The sequence below is a fragment of the Phyllobates terribilis genome, unplaced genomic scaffold (assembly GCF_046119375.1).
Source record: "Phyllobates terribilis strain yellow unplaced genomic scaffold, ASM4611937v1 Scaffold_4__5_contigs__length_816908805, whole genome shotgun sequence".
Classification (NCBI taxonomy): domain Eukaryota; kingdom Metazoa; phylum Chordata; class Amphibia; order Anura; family Dendrobatidae; genus Phyllobates; species Phyllobates terribilis.
The window spans coordinates 84,693,851-84,721,224 of NW_027362764.1; the positions used below are offsets into that span (position 1 = coordinate 84,693,851).

General features: G+C 40.8%; 1 protein-coding gene across 2 annotated transcripts in view; it reads right to left on the reverse strand.

Annotated features, from left to right (window-relative positions):
* Positions 1 to 27,374, reverse strand: part of MPP7 (MAGUK p55 scaffold protein 7) — a 381,349-nt gene that overhangs the window by 167,507 nt on the left and 186,468 nt on the right. The gene's annotated exons all lie outside the window — the stretch shown is intronic.

Below are 27,374 nucleotides of genomic sequence, written 5' to 3' on the forward strand. Positions count from 1 at the left end.
CAAATTAATCGGATTAAGAGAGCAGCTGCTAAAATACCAGTACAAAGCAGCAAACAGGAATTTGAAGCTGCTGATGCCTCTGGAGTCCCGTAAACCTCAAGGTGGTTACAGTTGTGCATTAACCTACTATTCTAAACAGTGCTCACAAGCTTCTATTAATAGTTTCAATGGGCCCAGACACACATGAAGACTAATTTCAAGGCTATGTGCCCACGATGCAGAAATGCTCAGGATTTTTTCCTGAGCGTTTCTGCATCTCTCTGGCAGAAAAAAACGCATGCGGATTGTACATGCGTTTTCCTGCCAGGGACATGCAGATGTGAAGCGTTCTTCACTTGCATTTCCGCATGCGGGTTGACAAGCGCTTTCCAAGCGATTTTAGCATCACTTGGAAAGTGCTTGTCAACTTGGTCACACTATATAAATCCATGCAAACAGCATGGATTTATATAGTGTGACCCGAGAGAATGTCAAAAAATAAAAAAATAAATATATACTTACCCTCCGATGGCCCGCGCTGTCTTGCTTCGCTCGGTCCCGGCTGCAGTACACTGAAGGACCTGCTGACGTCAGCGTCGCGTGAACCGTCACATCACTGACGTGAGCGCAGGTCCTTCATTCCATCGCGAAGTGCCGGGAAGCAAGGAGGAGCGCACCGCGGGCCGCCAGAAGGTAAGTATACATTTATTTTTTATTTTATTCTTTTTTTACAGCTTTTTTAATGGTACCTGGGTGTGGATGAGACTCTCCTCTCCTTTACACCCGGGTACCATCTGCACATTAGAAAGCGCCAATTACGCAAGTACAGATGGAGTCTTGCGGAATTGGCGCGTTCTAATGCAATTCAATGGCGGCGAAAACGCAGCACTTCCGCAAAATAATTGGTAGTGCTGCGTTTTTTTCGGCAATGATAATCCGCAGCGGAAATTTCCGCAGCATGTGCACAGCACATGCGGATTATCATTGGGGAACATGGCAGACCTTCTACCATGCGTTTTTTAAGCGTTTCTGCAGTGTTTTTGCCGCTGCGGAAACGCTGAAAAAAATGCATCGTGGGCACACAGCCTAAAACAGTCTTGTTTACTGATGAGTGGCGTGCAACCCTGGAAGGCCCAGATGGATGGAGTAGTGGATGGCGGGTGGATGGCCCCATGTCCCAACCAGGTTGCGACGTCAGCAAGGGGGTGGCGGAGTCATGTTTAGGGCTGAAATCATGGGGAGAGAGCTGGTAGGCCCATTCAGGGTCCTTGAAGGTGTGAAAATGACCTCGGAAAAGTATATAGAGTTTCTGATTGATCACTTTCTTCCATGGTACAAAAAGAACTGTGGCATTCGCGACAAAATTATCTTCATGCTGACAATGCACCATCTCATGCTGTAAAGAATATCTCTGAGTCATTGGCTGCCGTGGGCATTAAAAGAGAGAAAATCATGTTGTGGCCACCATCCTCCCCTGACCAAAAACCTATTGAGAAGTTTTGGAGTATTTTGGAGCGTCCTCCAGCAAAACATCCAGAGAAGGAGAGAGCAGCAGCTTTATTATATATTTTTTTTAAATCACAAATAACCTTAAGGCTATGTTAAAATATCATGGTTTTTTTTTCAGCGTTTTTTGATTAAAATTTTCAGCTGCGTTTTGCAGTACCAGCAAAGTCTATGAGATTCCAGACATCTCATGCACACATCATGTTTTTTTTGTTCAGGATTTTGTGCTTTGCATGTTTCTTTGCAAAATAGAGAAAGTCACTTCTTTCAGCGTTTTTTCACCCATTGAAAGTAATGGGTGGTGAAAAAAACACTGACCAAAAACGCACCAAAAACGCAGGTGTCAAGTTTTCAGCGTTTTTTGTGCCTAAACCAGAATGAGATTTTTTTTTTCCCACTGAACTTTATGTACATGCATAACAGAGACAAAATGACAGTAAAAAAATGCTGAAAATGCACCAAAAAAAAAAAAAGCATAAAAGCAAGAAAACAGCAACAAAAATCCTGAACAACCTCCTGGCAAGACATCAGGTTTTGCTGCAGAAAAAGAACACTGAAAAAAACATGATGTGTGAACATAGCCTAAGGCCTAAGCCTGTGTTTTTGCTGCGTTTTTTATGCAAATTAAGAGCTGCTTTTTACAGCATCGGCAAAAGCTCTAAGATTTCAGAAATCTCATGCACATGCTTGGTTTCTTTTTGCTGATTGGATTGGAAAACAGCAGCATGTCAATTCTTTCAGCGTTTTTGCAGCTTTTTTTCACCCATAGAAAGCAAAAAGCAGCAAAAACACAGGAAGAAACATTGGCATCATGTTTTGCAGCATTGTTAGTGAAAAAAGCATGTACAGCAGGATGTGAAACACATTTATTTTTGTGATTTTCTCAAGAATAAACCAAAATGTCTTGGTCTCCTCACATTAGCATGGATTTTAGTATTAGTACAGTTTAATTTAATTCTTAATATGTGTGAAAGTAAACTAAGCCTGACCTACTCAATGCCCTACCTATGTCTTAGCAGGGCTGTGGAGTCGTAGTCGTGGAGATGGTGTCCATTTTGGTGGAGTCGGAATCGGAGTTGATATAAAATGGACCGACTCCAACTATTAAAATATATAATAAATTCGGTATAGTAGTTCAATGCAGTTTGTGAAAAATATTTTTTTCATAAGAATTTGGTAAAGTTATGAAATGTCCTATAAATGTCAGTCCTATTCCTGATCTAAAGGTCTAGACTTTTAGCGGAGATGAATCTGCGCTACAGTAAATTTATCACTTAAACATGAGCCGTGTATGAGGGAGTCGGAGTTGGAGTCGGTGTCATGGAAATTGAGGAATCGGAGTTGGAGGTTTGGCTTACCTACTCCACAGCCCTGTGTGTTAGGCAAGCAATGTCTGATCAAATCAATGCTCTACCAATGTATGAAAGTGAACAGTGCCTGATCAAAATGCTCTGCCAATGTCTTAGGTAAACTATGTCTGACCAATTCAACTCTCCCTGCTGTTTTTACATTTGCAATTGTGTATTTTTTTCATGAACTCATATGAACTTTTTTGTTCGGAATTTTTTCAGACAAACTGTTTCCACTAAATAATTTGATCAAATTGCCATTTTTTTCCAAAAATGTCTTAAGGTTTCACATAATGTCTTACATTGGTGGCCTAACACCTTGTATTGTTCAGCAAAGCTGAACTTTGGGATCCTGAAAAGCACAGCAAGAAAAGAAGCATAAAAAGAAAGCAAAACCTGCTTTTTGTCTGCAGTTTTTTTCTTTTTTTTACTGCCAACAGATCAGGTTTTTGCTGCAGAAGAAAAGCAGCAAAAAAGCAAGGTGTGAATGTAGCATTAAGGTTGGCTATGCATATTTGATAAAGTTCAACCACTCGTGGACTTCAGCAGGATTAGATCTGTATCAAATGTGAAATGCGAGCAACTGAATGAAGAAATGCCGGATGCCGGAGAGGAAAAAGAACTCTGCATGTTGAAAAATGGGTGTATCATCTAGGTTATGGCGCTGGTTTGCGTGGTCCCATTCACTTGAACTGCAGCTTCACACACAGAATGTGATACGGCTGCAGCGCTGCATCGTGAATACTCTTCATTCTCAGCACAAGGGGCCACTTCAGAGACTGGCATGATCATAAAATGATGGCATATCCTAGCAATTTAGCATGAATTTTATAAGAAATTACACACTCTCTTTAAAAAGCAAAAAAAAAGAAGAAAAATTGCTCTTTATATCCTTATATTTCAATAATTTTTAACATATTTAAAAAGAAAAAGCAAACTTGGTAAAAAAAAACAACAAAACAGGTAAGTACTTTTAAGTCCATAGTGCCAATATGCCAAATGTCAATTCCATGTAGGAGACTCCACTCTGAAAGCAAATCCCTTATGTTGAGGGAGGTAGAAAAGAAAAAAAGATCTAGGAAATGGATGAAACGCTAAAAATGTTCCCACCAAACTACAGCTGGATATACATATGCGTTAACTGTTGGATATCTCTACCAATTCCCGCATGCACATAAGACCTTGGCTCAGCCAAGCATTCATGTGGTTTTAATGGAGAGAGGAGTAAGCTGCTATCAGACTCCTCTTGCAGTGGGATTATTATTTAACGGCTTTCAGCTCTATCTTAAGCCATGGCGACTTGATGAAGGAAGATTAATCTTGTGCAAGCCTAGATAGGTCCTCCAGGGTCTCCGGTTTCTTGATAGTATCAAGCCATCGGGTTGCTGGTCTTCTTGTTCGCCTTGATCCTTCTATTTTCCCAACCATGATGCCTTCTTCAGTGATTGCTCTCTTCGTATGATGTGTCCAAAATTGGCAAGTCGTAGCTTGGTGATTCTCGCTTCGAGTGACATGTCTGGCTTGATTTGTTCCAATATTGATTTGTTTGTTCTTCTTGCCATCCATTGTATTGATAACATCCTTCTCCAGCACCACATTTTGAAGGTGTCGATTCTTCTTCTGTCTTGTTTCTTTATCGTTCAGGTTTCACATCCGTATGTTACTACAGAAAAGACCAGACTAAGTGCGATCTGTCTCCCCAAAAACAAAAGAATCAGGCATTGAAACTCCAACTTCCGACTGATCCTTCTCTCCCTCAACATCATGTGTGGAGACGCGTCAATACACAAAGGTCGCGACTAAATTATGGGGTTCGGACACCTTTAATCTAATGTGTATAGGAAAGTTAAGAATTGCGATGTCATTATCATGATGTGTCCAAAAGAGGCCAACCGTGATCATCACTGCAAGAGAAGATGTGGGGACTACATAGAGTATTATTTTTTTTACGTTGATAATGCAACACAACCAGAATAGTTCTCTTGCCAAAAAGAGCAATTGCTGCCATTATATCGGTAATGATCACCATGCACGGAAGCTCAGCTACAATGCTGAGAATCCAAACTCTACAAGAATCCACATAAAACGCGGGGACTGAATGAAGAAAAAGAAACAAGAATTTCCATTCCCTCTAAACCGTCTATGTTTATAGAAGCGTTTAAGATGTGATTTGGGATATCGCAGCCCTACCTTCCACAGACCCAAGTCACCTGGTAGGACCCTATTATGGGAAATGTACCAAGACCCATTTGTCATTACTGTCTGCCGAAGTGTTACATATGAAGTCAGGTGGAAAAAATGTGTGCAATGCAGATTAAGCCATAGAATAACAGGGAATATGAGCGCGTTCTGTGTCGTGCCACCATATTGCAAAAGTAATCATTTCCAATGGCTTGTCTGAAACTACAACACTTTATGGTTCTACCTTTGCAAAGAGATTACCACCTTACCTAGTAAATGTGCCATTATTTCATTTCCATTTTTTCACTTGGCTACTAGAATTGTTTCTGTATTTGAACAGAATTTTGTTGAACCTGGGAGGTATTCATATTATAAAGCGAGACCCGACATGCGGACAGACAATGATGTCATTGTGAACTATCGTACGCCACCGAATCTACCATTACTTCATTGCAAAGCAATCAAGAAGCGTCAGGAGTCGAGAAAAAGCTCAGAAAATAAACAATTGTGCTACAGGGGGCATCCAAACAGGACCTGCCGAAAATCCAAATCCCCTCTGGGAGTCACAACCGTCTATGGGTTGTAACTTTGCTCAATTGAAGTGAACAGGAGGGCCGAGATGCAATACCGCACACAACCTGTGGATAGATGAGGCGCTGTTTTTGGCAGACAGTAGCTATGGCTAGACTAACCTTCAAGCTATGCACTAGCATTGTACAGTTCAAGCGATAATTCAGCCCTAAAGATGTCCATACTACTTAGAAAGCCCTCGGGCGAGGGTGAATGTGTTATTAAAGGAAATCTGTCAGCAGGTTTATGCCATTTAATCTGAGAGCGGCATAATATAGAGGCAGAGAGCCCGATTCCAGCAATGTGTCACTTGCTCAGCAGCTTACTGTAGTTTCAATACAATCAGTCTTTTATCAGCAGGAGATTATCACTGCAGGACTAGGTGTCACATGCAAGATAATCAGGATAATTTGTACACAGACAGCATGAAAATACTCCAGTAAACATTAATAATTATACCAACTGTGTCATTAATTCAGGTTTAATTATTGATGCAAAAAAGTTAAAAACATATAACAGATATTAAAAATGGAAGTAGGCAAGAGGAGCAAAAAATTGCCAGATATAATGAAGAAATTAAAAGAAAATGGAATATAAAAAAAATAAATAAATATCAGTAAAGATGATGCAACAAATATATATACACATACATACACACACACACACACACACACACACACACACACAGTACAGACCAAAAGTTTGGACACACCTTCTCATTTAAAGATTTTTCTGTATTTTCATGACCATGAAAATTGTACATTCACACTGAAGGCATCAAAACTATGAATTAACACATGTGGAATTATATACTTAACAAAAAAGTGTGAAACAACTGAAAATATGTCTTATATTCTAGGTTCTTCAAAGTAGCCACCTTTTGCTTTGATGACTGCTTTGCACACTCTTGGCATTCTCTTGATGAGCTTCAAGAGGTAGTCACCGGAAATGGTTTTCACTTCACAAGTGTGCCCTGTCAGGTTTAATAAGTGGGATTTCTTGCCTTATAAATGGGGTTGGGACCATCAGTTGTGTTGTGCAGCTGGTGGATACACAGCTGATACTCCTACTGAATAGACTGTTTGAATTTGTATTATGGCAAGAAAAAAGCAGCTAAGTAAAGAAAAACGAGTGGCCATCATTACTTTAAGAAACGAAGGTCAGTCAGTGCGAAAAATTGGGAAAACTTTGAAAGTGTCCCCAAGTGCAGTTGCAAAAACTATCAAGCGCTACAAAGAAACTGGCTCACATGAGGACCGCCCCAGGAAAGGAAGACCAAGAGTCACCTCTGCTTCTGAGGATAAGTTTATCTGAGTCACCAGCCTCAGAAATCGCAGGTTAACAGCAGCTCAGATTAGAGACCAGGTCAATGCCACACAGAGTTCTAGCAGCAGACACATCTCTACAACAACTGTTAAGAGGAGACTTTGTGCAGCAGGCCTTCATGGTAAAATAGCTGCTAGGAAACCACTGCTAAGGACAGGCAACAAGCAGAAGAGACTTGTTTGGGCAAAAGAACACAAGGAATGGACATTAGACCAGTGGAAATCTGTGCTTTGGTCTGATGAGTCCAAATTTGAGATCTTTGGTTCCAACCACCATGTCTTTGTGCGACGCAGAAAAGGTGAACGGATGGACTCTACATGCCTGGTTCCCACCGTGAAGCATGGAGGAGGAGGTGTGATGGTGTGGGGGTGCTTTGCTGGTGACACTGTTGGGGATTTATTCAAAATTGAAGGCATACTGAACCAGCATGGCTACCACAGCATCTTGCAGAAGCATGCTATTCAATCCGGTTTGCGGTTAGTTGGACCATCATATTTTTTTTTAACAGGAAAATGACCCCAAACACACCTCCAGGCTGTGTAAGGGTTATTTGACCAAGGAGGAGAGTGATGGGGTGCTTCGCCAGATGACCTGGCCTCCACAGTCACCAGACCTGAACCCAATCGAGATGGTTTGGGGTGAGCTGGACCGCAGAGTAAAGACAAAAGGGCCAACAAGTGCTAAGCATCTCTGGGAACTCCTTCAAGATTGTTGGAAGACCATTTCCGGTGACTACCTATTGAAGCTCATCAAGAGAATGCCAAGAGTGTGCAAAGCAGTCATCAAAGCAAAAGGTGGCTACTTTGAAGAACCTAGAATATAAGACATATTTTCAGTTGTTTCACACTTTTTTGTTAAGTATATAATTCCACATGTGTTAATTCATAGTTTTGATGCCTGCAGTGTGAATGTACAATTTTCATAGTCATGAAAATACAGAAAAATCTTTAAATGAGAAGGTGTGACCAAACTTTTGGTCTCTATATATATATATATATATATATATATATATATATATATATATATATATATATATATATATATATATATATATATATATATATATATATATATATATATATATATATATATACACATACATACATACATAGACACACATATACATATACACACACACACACACAGTATTATCATATACACATACGTACACGCTTTTGGGCAGAGCCACAATGGTAATGTAATACAAAAATGGGTCTAATACCATGGGCATAATATAGATCAAAGACCGGTGAAAATGAATCAAGACCATTGATCCAGACTTGTGGTCATGTTGACTCTGCCACACACCCCTAACTGTTTCGCAAGTTGCTTCCTCAAGGAGGAACTGTGCAAAGTCAGATATCAACCTCAACTCAAAAGACACAGCGTCAAAAATAGTGCTTCTGCATAGGTTATGGCCACTACTTGCATTACGCTCACTGATAATATTATCTAAATATTTTTGTAGGTGGGTATTTTCCAGATGAGGCTTCACGAAAGATTTACACACCACAATTCCTTCAGGTATTCATAGAGACACATAGTGGGTGGTGTAATTAGAAGCCTCCTTGATGATGAAAAGATGAATGAACCAATATTAAAGTTGATATTTTAATCCCTTTTGTGGAGTTATTTCATTTAATTAATAAATAAATAGAGATTTAGGTTTGGGTCAAGCGGTATGAAGCTACTTGGTTATATTATTAACAGTCAAATCTCAGCTCTAAAATCGCTGACGTATTCCACATACTTTTTGGCCGCCGTCTTGTATGACCATAGGTACCTATCTTGTCTCGGTGAATAGAACACAGTGTGATGAAATCCTGTAGAGACGTTGGTGGCCAGTAAGGTCTTATTAAAGGTCTGGAAGAACAAGGTTTATTACTAAAAATCCAGGATGAAGATGACAGCGTTCTGTTAAAGTGATTACAATAGCAAGTAAACTTGCCAGGAAACCCTTTAATAACACCGTAGACAGCGGCCATAGAGTGATTCAAAAGTGAACACTTCATTTTCCTATCAGTTCTACGCAACGGTAAAGTAATTGGGTATTAGTGCCGGTCCGTGTTGCTGCTAGACGGCATCTGAACACTTTCTGGCATTTAATAATTCTTAAAATAGCAAGGAGAGAAAAAAATGAAATTGCAAACTTGGAAGAAGGATAGATCCACCAGACAGAGTGCTGAAACGAATTCAATGCATTGGATGAAAATACATCATAAATTATTCAAGTGGGAGCTGGATACAGACTCAGGGCTATAAACAATATTTTGGAGCTTCTTACTAAATCTTTTCAGAATTACCAGAATTTAGGCTTTTATTTTAGTACCTTAAGTGCACCTTGTGTCTACATCAACAGACATGAAAATCAAACTCCTTGACTTACTAGGATCAAGTATTATCACAAAGTAAGCGCACAACTAACCTGCGTGTGTAGGAAAGTGAGGAGAATGATGACCCTGTGCATGCAGATAAGGGAGCGTGAAGGTGATCCTATGTGTGCGTACAAGCGAGTGTGAAGGTGGTCCTATGTGTGCGTACAAGCGAGTGTGAAGGTGGTCCTATGTGTGCGTACAAGCGAGTGTGAAGGTGGTCCTATGTGTGCGTACAAGCGAGTGTGAAGGTGGTCCTATGTGTGCGTACAAGCGAGTGTGAAGGTGGTCCTATGTGTGCGTACAAGCGAGTGTGAAGGTGTTCCTATGTGTGCGTACAAGCGAGTGTGAAGGTGGTCCTATGCGTGCGTACAAGCGAGTGTGAAGGTGTTCCTATGCGTGCGTACAAGCGAGTGTGAAGGTGTTCCTATGCGTGCGTACAAGCGAGTGTGAAGGTGTTCCTATGTGTGCGTACAAGCGAGCGTGAAGGTGGTCCTATGTGGGCGTACAAGTGAGCGTGAAGGTGATCCTGTGTGTGCATACAAGTGAGCGTGAAGGTGATCCTATGTGCGCATATAAGTGAGCGTGAAGGTGATCCTATGTGGGCGTACAAGTGAGCGTGAAGGTGACCCTGTGTGTGCATACAAGTGAGCGTGAAGGTGATCCTATGTGTGCGTACAAGTGAGCGTGAAGGTGACCTTGTGTGTGCATACAAGTGAGTGTGAAAGTGATCCTATGTGTGCATACAAGTGAGCGTGAAGGTGACCCTGTGTGTGTGTACAAGTGAGCGTGAAGGTGACTCTGTGTGTGCATGCAAGTGAGTGTGAAGGCGACCCTGTGTGTGCGTACAAGCGAGCGTGAAGGTGACCCTGTGTGTGCGTACAAGCGAGCGTGAAGGTGACCCTGTGTGTGCGTACAAGCGAGCGTGAAGGTGACCCTGTGTGTGCGTACAAGCGAGCGTGAAGGTGACCCTGTGTGTGCGTACAAGTGAGCGTGAAGGTGACCCTATGTGTGCATACAAGTGAGTGTGAAGGTGACGCTGTCTGTGCGTACAAGTGAGTGTGAATGTGACCCTGTGTGTGCATAAAAGTGAGCATGAAGGTGATCCTATGTGTGCATACAAGTGAGCATGAAGGTGATCCTATGTGTGCGCGTACAAGTGAGCGTGACGGTGGTCCTACGTGCGCATATAAGTGAGCGTGAAGGTGATCCTATGTGTGCATACAAGTGAGCATGAAGGTGATCCTATGTGTGCATACAAGTGAGTGTGAAGGTGACCCTGTGTGTGCATAAAAGTGAGCGTGAAGGTGACCCTGTGTGTGCATAAAAGTGAGCATGAAGGTGACCCTGTGTGTGCATAAAAATGAGCGTGAAGGTGACCATGTGTGTGTGTACAAGTGAGCGTGAAGGTGATCCTATGTGTGCATACAAGTGAGTGTGAAGGTGACCCTGTGTGTGCATAAAAGTGAGCGTGAAGGTGACCCTGTGTGTGCGTACAAGTCAGCGTGAAGGTGACCCTGTGTGCGTACAAGTGAGCGTGAAGGTGACCCTGTGTGTGTGTACAAGTGAGCGTGAAGATGACCCTGTGTGTGCATACAAGTGAGCGTGAAAGTGACCCTGTGTGTGCATAAAAGTGAGCGTGAAGGTGACCTTGTGTGTGCATACAAGTGAGCGTGAAAGTGACCGTGTGTGTGCGTACAAGTGAGCGTGAAGGTGACCCTGTGTGTGCGTACAAGTGAGCGTGAAGGTGGTCCTACGTGCGCATATAAGTGAGCGTGAAGGTGATCATACGTGTGAGAATAAAAGCGTAAATGTGATCAAATATGCTTGAGCACAAGTGAGTGTAATGACATCCTATGTGTATGCAGACAAGTGAGCGCAAATGTCATCCTATATGAGAGCATAAACGTGATTTTGTATGTGTGCGTATAAGTGAGTGTAAATCTTATCCTATGTGAGATGTTACGTGAGAGTAAACGTTACCCTGTGTGTGCAGACAAGCGAGCATATACAGTAGGTGATCCTGTAAGTGTGCAAATAAGTGAGTGTAAATGTCAACCTGTTTGTGGACAACTGAGTTTAAATGCCACCCTGAGTGTGCAGACAAGCGAGTGTAAAAATCATCCTATGTGTGCAGACAAGTGAGCGTGAAGGTGATCATATGTGTGAGAATAAAAGCGTAAATGTGATCAAATATGCTTGTGCACAAGTGAGCGCAAATGTCATCCTATGTGAGAGCATTTAAACGTGATTCTGCATGTGTGCGTATAAGTGAGAGTAAATGTCATCCTAAGTGTGCAGACAAGTCAGTGTAAATGTGACCCTGGGTTAGTAAGAAAGCAAGCGTAAATGTGACAGAACAAGTGGGTGTAAATGGCTTAGTTAGTGTAAAAGTGACTGGGTGTCCAATAAAGTGAGTGTACATGTGAATTTTGGTGTCCAGACAAGCGAGTGTAAATGTGACCCTGTGTGTCTAAGTAAGCGTAAAGCTGAATTCTCATGTCCTTGTTTCAGGCGCCCTGTACAGACCCCCAGCTTCATATATGCCTACAAGGGTCTCAGTTCGAACCATCCATTAATCGAGAAACACACATGTGAATTCTGCCTTAAATGTGCCCATGCGTGTGCGGGAAAGTGAGTATAAGAGCTCGCTCACACTGGCAAGCAGCATCCGATGATTCTCTCATGCGAGTGTATCGGATCCTATATTCAAAAGGACTCTCGGCTAAAACTCTGCTGCGAGTGCGATCCGATTCTCCCGCATGTGAGCGTCGGATCATCACAGGTGCCGAGAAGATGAATTACTTAATTTCTCCACTCTGTGAGTCGGCAGATATCGGACTGCACTGGGATGACATCCGAGTGCAGTCTCTCGTTTTGCACGAACCCATAGACTTGTATGGGTGGCGCCGTCCAATGTACGTTGCCAGTCGCAGCATGTAGTGATTTCTTGCTCACAGACTCGGCATGAGAAAATAAATGCTGGTCGGCACTGCCCCATAGTATAACATTGGAGCGAGGGCCATCTGATGACACATGGGATAGCGCTCATTTGAGTTATACGCTGGCTATTCACCAATGCTGCTGCACATATGAGTGCAGATGTTACCTAATGTGTCCAGGGAATAGAGGAAATGTGACCCTTTGTGTCCGGACAAGTACACTGTATGGCACTATTATTTGGTAATTTTTAGGCACTACTATTCTATCATGATAATTATTAGGCACTTTTATTTGGTCTCAGTTTTTTCTCCCACCATCCTGTAAGGACTGTAATCGGTATAAATATCATCTCTTTTTTACTGAGCTTTCAGTGTCTTGATTTCTTCTGTATTTATATTTAACCATTTCAATGTTGGACATTTTTTTTCTCATATCTATATTTTCAATGGAGAATTATTGTTTCTTTCATGTAGACAGAAATGGAACATTTAAATTGAGGCGAAGCACAAAAAGCACCTGGTCTAGATTGATATATATGCACGAACATATACACTGACCGTGACTGGGGAGCAGTGCAATCCATTAAAGCACATGTTCACACGGGACGTATTTGCTGCTGTATTTTTGCAGAGGAAATTCTGCAGCAAATTTACATCAGCACCATCTGCACTAAATAATCTGCTCGGTAAAATGCTGCCGATATACCGACCACTTCACTATTTGCATTGCAAAGGCGGATATCCATGGTGAATATCCTTAGGATTAGTGGGGTCTTTTGGGATAGGAAAACTTCTGTCCACCTGGCTTTTTTTTAAAAAACAAAACTATGCTTCATTTACCCTGCCCTGGTCCATCAGCTGCTCCTGCTCCTGTATGCACTGATAGCGCTGCAGCCAATCACTGAGCTCAGCAGCTGTGCTGTCAACTCAGGCAAGTTTGCTGAGCTCAGTGATTGACTGCAGTGCTGCTGACCATTAGAGCTGAACCCATTCATGATACTACAAGAACCATCTAAGAAATGAGTTACCCTCACAGTCACCCACTTTTATTGTGACTTCTCTCTTTCAGGAGGAAACATGAGAAAAAAACAATGAGAAATTTTATTCCTACTAAAATCAATAGATTTTTTTCTCTACTTTTCATCATGGCTGAGAAGAGCTCATGATGTGTGAAATACGTCACTTGGCCCATAAGTAACATAATTGATCCAACAATGATAACATTTGTTTTGTTTCTCCACGGAATATAATATATTCCTGTACCGGACACTGTTAAATGCTGAAAGCAAAGTCGAAAACCAAAAGACGTGTTTAATTCATTTTAACTTCTCGTATAAACCATAGAATAACACGGGAAAATATAAAAAGGGGAGGGAAACGCTTTCATGGGTCAAGAGAGGCATCCTTTTGTATGTTATTTTTTAGCCCATTTAGGAATATATAGGGTCGGGTATAGCGCTAAGGCTATGGCAGAATTTGGCAGAATTCGTGTCTGGGAAATTCCGTTTATCGAGTTTATGATATTTGTTTTATAGTGAAAAGTGTAGAAATCTTAGTTTTACTTTATGTTGCTAGGATTAGAAAATTATGGCCGCTTTCTTCTACAAAGTACCATATACTACACATGTCCATGGGCTGTGTCTAGAATCACAGCAAGTTTCATTAAAAAAAATTAGGTTAAGTTGCAATTTCACATGCAGGTGGGTGCCATGTTTTAAAGAAGTCATATTTCTTTCTAATACCTTTAAAATGAGAACAAAATGGGTCAATGTTGTTTCTAAACTTGAGATTGCTGCTCCTAACAACTAGCAAGCCATAAACTTATCAGGTACAAATTCAGCAGACCCCAGACTATACCCCTAAATTATCAGACCACTAAATTATCAGACCACTAAATTATCAGACCCTAAACCCAAAAGCCATCAAGACTTCAGTCTTCTAAATTTTCAGACACTAGACCCCTAAACTATCAGGTCTCAAACTGCTAACGTACCAGACTACAGACCATTACATTATTAGACCTCAAACCCTTCTATTTTCAGATCCTGAAATAATCAGATCCTGCTCCAGACCCTTGTGTTATCAGATCCTGCTCCAGACCCTTGTGTTATCAGATCCTGCTCCAGACCCTTGTGTTATCAGATCCTGCTCCAGACCCTTGTGTTATCAGATCCTGCTCCAGACCCTTGTGTTATCAGATCCTGCTCCAGACCCTTGTGTTATCAGATCCTGCTCCAGACCCTTGTGTTATCAGATCCTAGTCCAGACCCTTACGTTATCAGATCCTAGTCCAGACCCTTACGTTATCAGATCCCACTACGGACCCTTACATTGTCAGATCTCGCTCCAGATCATTAGGTCATCAGATCTCGCTCCAGATCATTAGGTCATCAGATCTCGCTCCAGATCATTAGGTCATCAGATCTCGCTCCAGATCATTAGGTCATCAGATCTCGCTCCAGATCATTAGGTCATCAGATCTCGCTCCAGATCATTAGGTCATCAGATCTCGCTCCAGATCATTAGGTCATCAGATCTCGCTCCAGATCATTAGGTCATCAGATCTCGCTCCAGATCATTAGGTCATCAGATCTCGCTCCAGATCATTAGGTCATCAGATCTCGCTCCAGATCATTAGGTCATCAGATCTCGCTCCAGATCATTAGGTCATCAGATCTCGCTCCAGATCATTAGGTCATCAGATCTCGCTCCAGATCATTAGGTCATCAGATCTCGCTCCAGATCATTAGGTCATCAGATCTCGCTCCAGATCATTAGGTCATCAGATCTCGCTCCAGATCATTAGGTCATCAGATCTCGCTCCAGATCATTAGGTCATCAGATCTCGCTCCAGATCATTAGGTCATCAGATCTCGCTCCAGATCATTAGGTCATCAGATCTCGCTCCAGATCATTAGGTCATCAGATCTCGCTCCAGATCATTAGGTCATCAGATCTCGCTCCAGATCATTAGGTCATCAGATCTCGCTCCAGATCATTAGGTCATCAGATCTCGCTCCAGATCATTAGGTCATCAGATCTCGCTCCAGATCATTAGGTCATCAGATCTCGCTCCAGATCATTAGGTCATCAGATCTCGCTCCAGATCATTAGGTCATCAGATCTCACTCCAGATCATTGTTATCAGATCCCATTCCAGACCCTTACGTCATTAGATCCCATTCCAGACCCTTACGTAATCATATCCCACTCCACACCCATACATTATCAGATTCGACTCCAGACGCTTACATCAGCAGATCCCACTACAGACCCTTACATCAGCATATCCCACTACAGATCCTTACGCCATCAGATCCCACTCCACACCCTTACATTATCAGACACCTAGTTTAGGGTTCTGGCCGGGGTCTAAAAATTTTGGTTTCCCTTAATTATCACACTAGGCAAGAAAAAAAAAAAAAGGTCTCAATAACCTAACTGTACTCTTCGTCCTCTTTGATGTACGGCCAAACAGACAACACCCTGATACTGTTTAGCTGAAGACCTTGCGTACTGGGCCGGTTGGCCGGGGCCCCGTAGCAAACACTAAACTTGCAATGATGGCAAAATTTGAGATTCACTCACACTGAGAACAGTTCAGGGACTTAGTCACTTTGGTTATTTTGGTATTTTATATTGTGCATTACATAATTATGCAATATATGGTTATAATATTTGGGAGGGACTCTTTTTGTTCTAGTGCTGGCACCCACATGGATAATTCAAAGGTCAGATAAAATTTTTCCACAGGACAAAGGGATCAAATCTGAAATGACATTTTGATTGAGTGCGGCCATGTTATCTCGGATGTAGAGGATTTAAAATACAAACAAAAAAAAAAAGTTTCTCCATCTTCTCCTTTAAGTCTGTCTGTGAAAATCGGACCCATGGACATGAATGATCGAGTGCCATCGGATATCGGAGGCAAATCATACATGATGCGATTTTTTACCATGGACCACTCGGTCCGACAAAAAAAAACAAAAAAAAACTGCAATGTATTTGAATATGTAAGCGGATGTGTCTTCTATCGATATCTAAGTGAAAACTTCAGATTACTATTTTTTTTTATATAACTTCAAGTTCAAAACTTCAATTTTAAAAGTTTAACAGAGGAAATAAAATTTTAAAGCACAAACATCTACATTTTCACAGCTCGTCACATGAAGTCTGGGAGGGAAAAACGCAATTTGGTCAGCAAGAATGGAAAGATGGTAACGAGAAAAATCAGTAATGGGTTTGCGATGGGATACATGCAAGGTGCACTTATTTGTGAAATGGTCAAATATCGGCGTATTAAGGAATATAAACGGGTTGGTTTGTTTTAATGTAGCGCCACCTAGTGTACGTTGTATGGAACAATCACACCCATCATTCTGCCATTATTCTACAGAAATTGCTCGGTGTCTAATACCAAGTTGCATTCTACTACAGGGTGGCTGCCTCCTAGCACGATCACCTCTAGTAATATCAGGGCAGAGTTTACATGTGTGTCCAGTGACGTACGGCCGTCTGGTTTACAATAAATCTGTACATGAGGCTGTATTCACAATAGGCAAATTAAAAATATCTATTTTATATAGGTTTCATTAAAAAAGATACAAGAGCACTTTGATTACTGATGAACATTTTTTGAATGAAGTATTAATAAAAATATATATTATCACATTTCCTGGTTTTGGATACATTGGATTCTTTTGCTGAAGCCAAGGTGTGGTCCGAGCAAGAAACTCCAATTTTGGACATGGGTGAGTCAATGCAAACTTTTTTTTTTCCCCCCTATTTTTATTCCTGTTTCCTCCCACACTCCGGAAGCATTCTGACCGAAAATGGCTCGTCTGTCCTAGTGACTAATGCCAGTCCTCATATATTACCTCTGATCAGAATAATTGGTCCATTTTTCTCGCAAGTGGAAAATACTGATGTCTGAATGAGGCCTTACAGTGCAGAAATAACTATTGCATTATGGTGGCAGTTTAAAAGCTTTGGTGGACAGGACACATTATAGTAAGGCCGGGCTTTGACAAACAATAGTGTGCGACACGGAAGAACTGCAAGTGTTTTTCTTGTTTGTTTGTTTTTTTAAGTCACTTTTCTTTTTTTGTGTTGTGTTATTCATTGACGTTTTTGCACCACACTCTTTAAGGTAGTGCAGATTCTTCATGAATCTTGTGCAAAATCAAAAATAAACTTTATTTATTTGTCTTAAACATTTTTTGCGACCATTTAAAAGTCTTGCGATCCGATAAATTGATGCAAAATTTGCGCTAAAATTTCAAAAGAACTGGAATGCAACTCTTTATCAAAACTAATCAGATGAAAACATCTGGAAATTCCAAACACCGACTACAATGGTGAACATATTAACAGAAAAAAAAGAAATAGACGAGCACATCTAAAATAGACTTTAAAAAGGCTGCAAGTTAAAAGAAGAATAAGGTGAAAATGAAAAACTGACGAAAAACACCAAAAACTAGACAAAAAATAGTGGATATGCAATAATGAATAGGGACCAAGATGTTAACCCTGTAGAAATTGCGTGAACCCCGCCATGAAACCACAGAAATTACAGCACACTACCGCTAGTCTGAATCTAGCTTAAAGGGGATGTCCACTACTAGGGCAACCCCTTCTCATCCAGAATAATCCTTCTCGTCCTGATCACTTCTAGTTAACACCTCCTACAGTCGTATTGCATTGATCGCCCCCTGCAGACAACGGTCACAACAATAACCAATGTGGCCACACAAAAAGATTTAGAGGTGATTTAAACTTTCTAACTTTTAAGCTACGCAATCTCAAAATGCCTCGGATTTACCATAGTGATTCATGCGAACATATTTGGCGCATCGTTAGACTGTGGAAGCTTACACCAATTATCAGCTGGCTTACTTTTGTGCCAAAGTAGCAGCACAATTTGTGGACCAAATATATACCAAGGCCATTTGCCCACCGACTTTCCAATAGGGCACGCATGCTGAAAATGTGTCTAAAACACAAAATGAACGTAGAAAGCATGTAAAACTGTATTTTGATACAAAATAAATGGAATCTGCTAGCAGGGTTTTGCTATGTAATCTGAAAGCAGCATAATGTAGAGACCGAGAACCTGACTCCAGCGATGTGTCACTTATTGGGCTGTGTTTTTGTTTCAATAAAATCAGTGTTTTATCAGCAGGACATTATCATTACAGGACTAGGTGTCTCATGCCTCCAGGTCCAACCATTCCCCACAACCGATTATCAGCTTTCTATTACTTTACAATTTTCACAGAAAGCGGCCAATCAGTGGTGTGGGCGGGGTTATACACAGCTCAACATTCAGAGCTCTGCTAAATATGCAACAGGGATTCTATCACACCTGCTGCACCCAGTAAATTAAATGATACATCGCTGGAATCAGGGTCTCGGTCTCTACATCATGCTGTTGTCAGATTACATAGAAAAACTGGCAGACAGATTCTCGTAAAAGGTAAGAGTCATGCGACTGTTCTCTCCACATCTGAGAAAAACGGTCTGATTATTCTGCGTAGACTTTGATCAGAGTGGCATCAGTTTTTCTCAGCCGTGGAGAAAAAAAATGTTTCTCCACCTTCTATATTTGTCAGTCCAGGAAAATTGGACAGTGAGTGTGGTCTGATTTTTTTTCCCAGACCTGTAGATTTGCATTACCGATTTTGATCAGACACTGAGATCAAAATCGGACGTTACCATTTTTTTCTGTGGACTACTCGGTCCGAGGAAATAATTGGACACGTGCACAGCCCCATAGACTATCCATGAAAACCATGGGTGACACTCAGATGAGAAAAATGGTCTTGTGAACGAGCCCCAAGTCAGATTTCGGGCTTATGTAGTTCAGTAAATCAGCCCCCTTGTACAAGGCATCTGCACCAATTAGAGGGCACATTGCTAATTTTCAATATCCATTGCATGTTTTATTCTGGTGTATTTATTTAATCAATTTGAAAGCAGATTTTACCTACATTACTGTGAGAGGTGAGAGCTGCAGAAAAAACTCGGTAAAGTCATTTACAGAAAATTTTCTACTGATTTTACTGATGAGGTTTATATGGTTTTAGGCTATGGGGAAGGTCTGCCATTATACAGAATAATATAGATCTCAGGAGATCAATTAGGGGTAATGGCACGGGGCACATTTTTTTCTCCCTCTGTTTGTCCCATTTAGGCTATGTTCACACATTGCGTTTTTGCTGTGTTTTTTTTTCTGCAGACAAAAACTGCTTTATTGGCAGTAAAGAAGCTGCTTACAAAAAGCAGGTTTTGCTGCGTTTTTCAGGATCCAAAGTTCAGCTTTGCTTCCACCATAGAAGCATGAACACAGGTCACCAATTCAAGACATATGTGAAGCCATAAAACCATTTTGGGAATAAAGGGCAATTTGATCAAATTATTTAGTTGAAAAAAGATTTTTATGTCCGAAAAAAAATAGTGACTATTCTGAACAAAAATGTTCATATGAGTCCATGAAAAAAATACACAATTACAAATGTAACAGAGGGGGGAGTTGAATTGGTCAGGCATAGTTTACCTAAGACAGGTGCATTTTGTAGGTTGGGCACTGTTTACTTTCACACTTTGGTCCAGCCTTAAGTTGATCAGGTATTGTTCAATTTCACACATCACTAATTTAATTAAACTGTACTAATCCTAACTGCCATCTCAGGAGAGGACACCAAGACATTATGGTTAAAACTTGGGAAAATTACAAAAATAAATGGGTTTCACATATAGCTGTACATGCTTTTTTTTCACTAAAAAAAGCAACAAAACCTAATAGCAACGTATTTTGGCACTTACTCATTGCTTTCTATGGGTGAAAAAAACACTGAAAAAAATGACACGCTGCAGTTTTCAAAAACGCAGCAGTTTGCCAATTCAGTCAGAAAAAAAAAAAACTGTGCGCATGAGATTTCTGATATCACATAGCTTTTGATGGTACTGTAAAATGTAGCTTTTAATTTGCATTCAAAAAAAAAAAAGCAGCAAAAACGCAAGGTGTGAACATAGCCTTAAACAAAAAAAATAAATAACAGTAAATAAAACACACAAAATAATAATAAAGCCATAAATATAATAGTGAAATGTAATATTTATGCTCATCATTTGGATAAGAAATTAACAAAAATATATATATATATATCTGCTCAGTGTCTTTCCCTCTCATCAATAATGGAGCTGAGTTCATGTGAGGAGATGCAGAAAAACTGACATTTTAGTGGGGTCTGAGCACAGAAGTAGAATTTTAAAGGCAATCTGACTTCTGGACGGGGCTGCGTGTGCAGAGGTGTATTTAAAACATTGCGATACATTATGTGCCAGTAATAAAATCTTGGAATCGATGCCCAACTCCGCTTTTAAACTCGAAGAAAATTCTGCCAAGCAGAAAACGCGCATATTCTTAAGCTATAGACATTTTCCTGTGTGAAATCACGAAGATAATGGGGAGATGAACGTTTCTGGAAGGATGGAATGTGGCCTCGCAACAGGCGGGACTCACCTCTAATAAAGCCCTGCGGAGGTTTCATGTAGCGAGAACACATCATCGTGGGGCTTTATTTCGGAGGGCTTGGAAGTCGTCTGTGAGCGGCGTTCACTTTTTTTTTTATTAACAAAAGCCACACAGGTTTTTTTAGAAAAATGTCCATAGAAACAGGAAAACAGATGGCAGAAGGTGAGAGCATCTTATAGGGCATTAGGAGCCAGGAAACGCACACTATGGGGCTGTGCCAAACACTCTCTTACCATCCTGTGGATACTTACACACAGAGCAGGACTGCGCCCCCGTGCCAGCAATACATTAGACTTTATATGGATTATATAGTAGACATTACAGAAAGTCCTCGTTACCGATAAAAGTCAATGTTTTCTGAGCATTAACATTCCTTAAATCACAGGTCTTAAAAGAAAATGATGTATGCCTTTAAATCAATGGAAACTGCATATATTAATAAAAAGATCTCTCAGACTTAATGAGACTCTTGCACTTACCATTAAAAGTAATGTCAAAATAACAGTACAATCAGTATATTAAAAATAAGTCCAGCTAAAAAGTGAGAGCTCGTGAGTCTAAGTGTATGACAGACAGCTGCAGCTTATACTGAGCAGTGTGAGATCTCAACAGGGAGGAGGGACATTGAGGAGCTCTTAATCCAGCTGGGTGAGATCAAACCTTGCAAAAGAATTATACATTCATTTTTACATAGATTCTCAAAGCAAGTACACCAGCTTCATCAGGTCCAAATTTTGTGTTGACTTTTTTCTTTACTTAAAACGCATGTATCCGAGGCTACAAATAATTTTTTGCAATTGGGTTTCATTGAAAATGTTGCATTGTTTGGCTTTTATAAGTCCTTTGTTTCTCTGCATATTCAACTTTGATGTATTCTGTGGTTATTAACCAGTAAAAGAAGCACTCTTGTTATTTTTTATTATTATTTCTTAAACCTGTGTAAATGTTAGTTTAGTGTCATTGTGTTAATATACACACCAATCGCAGTCTTCTCCGGTATCCAGTGCCATTCCGCTCTTCTTCTGAGTCACATGATGGCGATTCAGATTCTCCGATCACACTGCGCTGTGTATGACCTAGAAGTGGCTTTTACAATATAAGTCTATGGCACGTCAGAACAGAACTCCATAGGAAAACCGTGTGAAAGAAACTTCCGGCTCACACAGAGTGCAGATTGATCAGGAGAGTCAGAAAAGTGGTGCTGGATACTGGAGAAGACTGCGATCGGTGAGTACATTAACACACTGACACTACACTATCATTTACACAGGTTTAGGGAATGAAAAAAAAAAAATAACAGGAGTGCTTCTTTAAGACGTACTCAGAAAAAGATATTAAAGATCTACAAACTCTCTCATATAACCGTCAGAACAAGCTCACTGATGAATCCTCTGTTAACTTATTCTGCAGCCAGAAGTAGACAGTACAAAACAGAGACAATAAAAGGCAAACGGTGCAAAATTTTGAATTAAACACAATTACAAAAACACATTTTTAGGCCCCAAAAAAATATACATTTAAGTAAAAAAAAAGTACCGTACATTGTCCCCAAAAGTGGAAACCTACAGGAACCAGCCATACTGTTTCAATACTATGCATGTATTTTAATGAATGCCTTTTATTATATGAAACTTAATCTGCAAAAAAATCTGCTCAGATCTTAGGGAACGGCATAAAGGGCTTGTATCATATTCAAGGGTAACAAATGAAGTGTACATGGATCATGTAGATGGATTTTTCTTCTTTTCACACTTAGGGCTCATGCAGATGTCTGTTTTTTTTTGTGTACAAGTGCTATCTGTATTTTTCACGGAGCGCACTCGTACCTAAAATAGCTAACGGGGTCATTCACGTGTCCATGATTTTTCATGGAGACATGTTCGATCTTGATCCAAGTAAAAGATCAAATTGGGAAACACAAGTCTATGGGTCCCTGAAAAAATTGGGACAGCACTCAGATGGCATCTGAGTGTTCTCCACTTGGCACAGACTGCTAGAAAGAAGATATTTTTTTTCTCATCTGAGAAAAACTAATGAAACTCGGACCAAACTCGTATGGTAAAAACGGACACACTGGCTAAACTCTGATGAAACTCAATTAAAAAAAAGATACTTATGAACCTCGAACCGATTTTTGCATACGAGAAAATCACTAATGTCTGAATGATCCCTTACATTTAGCAAAATAACAGAAAAAAAAAGAGAAAGCAGCCATAATGAATGCAACTGGGACATTCTGGAGGAAAGATAGAAGAGAGAAACTCACATACTGAGCTTCTCCGCAGTGTTCACAACGCTTATTAATGAAAGAAGTCAAATATGCGCCGTCACCTCTCCACTGACAGCCGCCAGGAGCCTAGAGAAAGGTACCGCAGCCCGGAATAATTAGATGCCACAAACTCATTTTTATGTACATAGGATACATGGCAACTAGGATCTGATCTGCTCCAAAGTAGGGAGTCGTCAGCTAATACCTTCTACTATACAGTATAGGAGTACCACAAGTCCCAGGTCCTGTAGAATAGACACAGTAGCTGCTTAAGAACCTCTTGTTAAAGAGACAGGAGAGATTACAAGTTAGTCGATCTACAGGAGAAGGACCTCGGCAAAAATGGAACAGGTTTTGACATCCGAAGTATTATTTACAGACATGCAAATGCACAATTTCCATTGACGTGTAATACATGTGTGAATGTATGATTATGTTAAATCTGTGTTTTAGCCTTAGTCTTTACAGTGGCTTGCAAAAGTATTCGCGCCCCAGCCTTGGCTTTTTACCCATTTTTATTCCTTATAACCTGTGTTTAAATATTTTTGTAATCTGATTTGTTTGTGATGCATCAGCACTAAATAGTCTAAGATGGTGAAGTGAGATAAATATAGGCAAAAATTAAATTTATGGCATCAAACAACTAAAAATTGGCATGTGCAAATGTATTCACTCAATTTTGCTATGAAGCCCCTAAAAATTTCTGGTGCAAGCAATTACTCTCATAAGTCACATGCTTAGTGAAAGGAAGTTCACCTGTGTGCACCATTGAGCAAGAGGCATCACTAACCAAACAACACCATGAAGACCAAGGAGATCTTCAAACAAGTCAGGGACAAAATTGTTGAGAAGTACAAGTCAGGGTTGGGTTGTAAAAAATATCCCAATCTCTGATGATCCCACGAAGCACCATCAAATCCATTATCATTAGATGGAAAGAACATGGTACGACAACAAACCTGCCAAGAGAGGGCCGCTTACCAAAACTCTCAGGCAAGGAGGGCATTAATCAGAGATGCAGAACAGAGACAAAAAGTAACCCTGAAGGAGCTGCAGAGTTCCCAAGCAGAGACTGGAGTTTATGTCCATACGACCACAATAAGCTGTACACTCTATAGAGGAGGCCTTTATGGAGGAGTGGGCAGAAAAAAGCCTTTACTTACACACAAAAATAGTAAGGCTCGTTTTGAGTTTGTCAAAAGACATGCGGGAGACTCCCCAAATGTATGGAGGAAGGTGCTGTGGCCAGATGAGACTAAAATGTAACTTTTTGGCCACCTAGGTAAACGTTATGTCTGGTGTCAAACAAACACAGCTCATCACAACAAGAACACCATCCCCACAGTGAAACATGGTGGTAGCAGCATCATGCTATAGGGATGTTTTTGAGGGACAGGGAAAATGGTCCGAGTCGAGGGGAAGATGATTGGTGCGAAATACAGGGATATTCTTGAGCAAAACCTCAGTCTGTCAGTGAATTGAGACTGGGACAGAGGTTCACTTTCCAACAAGACAATGACCCAAAACATACTGCTAAAGCAACACTTGAGTGGTTTAAGGGGAAATGTGTAAATGTTTTGGAGTGGCTTAGTCATAACCCACACCTTAATCCATTTAATCCATTCTGTGGTTAGACTTGAAGATTGCTGTTCACCAGAGGAAACCATCAACTTGAAGGAGCTGGAGCAGTTTTGCCTTGAGGAATGGGCAAAAATCCCAGTGGCAAGATGTGGATAGCTCATAGAGACTTGCAGCTGAACTGCTGCAAAAGGAGGCTAAAGTACTGGCTGTATGGGGGGTGAATAGTTATGCACACTGAAGTTTTTATTTTGTCCTATTTGTTGTTTGCTTCACAATAAAAAGAAAACCAAATGTTCACAGTTGTAGGCATGTTCTTTACATGAACTTATGCAAACCCTCAAAAAAAAAAAAAAAAACTGTGAAATTCCAGGTTGTGAGGTAGCAAAACAAAAAATGCCAAGGGGGGTGAATACTTTTGCAAGCCACTGTATATGTGCATCTTACAAAGTTGTCTGGTACAGGACATATTTCATTATAGCATTTGTGCCCCTTCCTCAGGTCATGACTTTCAACATGAAACACCAAAGGAGTAACATGAAGACACTGCACCCCAAAATCGGTATGGGAACTGCCAGTTACACAACGTGCTAAGCTTGTTCACATCTGCGTTGAACATGACGGACCGTATTATAGTCAATGGAGTCTTTAGGGTGCAGTTGATGTCAGCCATGTAACGGGCAACAATGGTACCCGACTTTGGAATGATGGGACAGAGAATACCAGCACAGATGCGATCCCAGTCTTTTGTGACAGTGGACCTTTGTCTCCCTGGGGCACCATGATTCTGAGGCAAATGATACCTTGGCGCCCTACTTCTAGTCCTACCGGGTGGAACTTCATGGTGCTAGAGGTCTGACTTCTACACATTGTTGTAAGGCATCTTGGTTCTGCAGCATTTGCACTTAGACGATGACTATAGCCATACATTACTCCTATACTAGTAAAATGCTGTCTTTAAATGTGTGCCACTACAATGACTTTTTGACTTAGTCTGGTAACCATCAGCCTGTGCATTACAACATTACAGCATCACATCCTCCATGAACGCAATGTCCTAACCTTATGTAAGATCGACAAGTGCAAGAGGCTGAACATATGCGATAAAGCAGGGCCAGAGCCGTGATTTCGACATGTTTTCCAGAACTTTCCTTAGAAGAACACACTAAGACAATTTGCTTCCTGGCCCAGAACGGTCGGTTTTGGAAGCAACTTCTAAGGGGGCTAGTAATTTACAACCAGGAATTTTGTTACGTAAAAAATTCCGACAACTGGATTACACTGTGATGATATGTAAGTGGAAGGAGCTTCCCTGTCTGGGATAAAGAACAATCCCTACAGTTATAAATAAGGAGGGAGCTGTGATGGATACTGCTCCTGTTGTGACGTCCGTGTGCCAAATACCAAGGCATCAAATTTGCTATTTGGATTCTTGTGGAAAATAAAAGCTTCCAGAGTGAGATTTGGAAAGAAGGCGGCAATAAATTATTAGTAAATACAAAATCACAAAACTATTGAATACAAATAGGGAACTAAAAAAAAAACAGATTCAAGCTCGGAGAAGTTCAGATATACGATAACCCATAATAACCCACTCAGGCTGTGATCACACCTGCGTTCTGGAGTCTCGACTGTCTGTTCCGTTTTAGGAATAGAACAATGAAATTATTCATGTTCAAGACGGATCCATCGCACAACTGATGTAGAAGAAAACAATGATTATTATGGGTTTCTTCTAGGTTCCATTATATGGAAGGACAAAAAAAAAAAAGTTGCCGATGACTTTGGTTGGCCAGGACCAGATGTTGAGGACTTTAATGAGGGAGACCACCAGACCAATATAAGCTTTTAACTAAACGATAACTTTGTGGGAATAATGTACAGTAGATAGCGTATACAAAACTTTATGAATTTTCCTTCACAATTCGGAGCATTTTCAAACATTCAATTCCTTGCTCGGTACTCGTTTACATTACTTCACCACAACCTAGCTCAGTACTACAGTCCAGAGAGTTCTATTCTCAACCCGCGATTCTGCGTCTTCTTTGCCCTAAAGGGAATCATGTTGCCAATATGGCCAGTACTTAACTCCTCTGCTACTGACGCCTTGGAACTCCTTCCCAGGGCACTCTCTCTTCTGTCCTGTCTTGGCCAGTTACCTGTCAGAGTTATAAACTTAGAGCCGTACTGCTAGGCGTTCTCTTCCAGGACCCGTCTCAGATTGACCACTTCAACTTCCTGTCGGTTTTCCCTTTTACTCCGGTTCACGCTAACCACCATCTCGGTCTCCCTTCACTTCAGGACATCCACGTCATGTAGCACTGCTTATTGTCCAGACCTTAGGCCTGCTCCAGACGCATACTTGGACCTATCTGATGTCCTGAAAGGAAACTGTCTCTGTACCTTCTCCTAAGCCCTTCCCACTCTGGGCTAGTCCCAATAATTAACTCTAACTTTCCCTACTGTCACCAACACTATTAACACATGTCACAGTTCACATTATGCAATACAACAATACACGTGTTCTTCAGGAGCGAATGTGGGCAGTACATCCATCTCCTTGCACACACTCAAAACATTTTTTTTCGTTCTAAAAGCTGACACACAACGGAACCTAGAAGGATCCAATAAACTCATGTAAAAGGAAGCAGAGTGGGCCCATTGACTACTATGGGGTCTGTATGGGATTCCTTTGAGTATCAGTTTTTAGAACAGGTAAAAAAAACAAAATAAGTTCTCTACGATGCAATATTTTTTTCTGACACA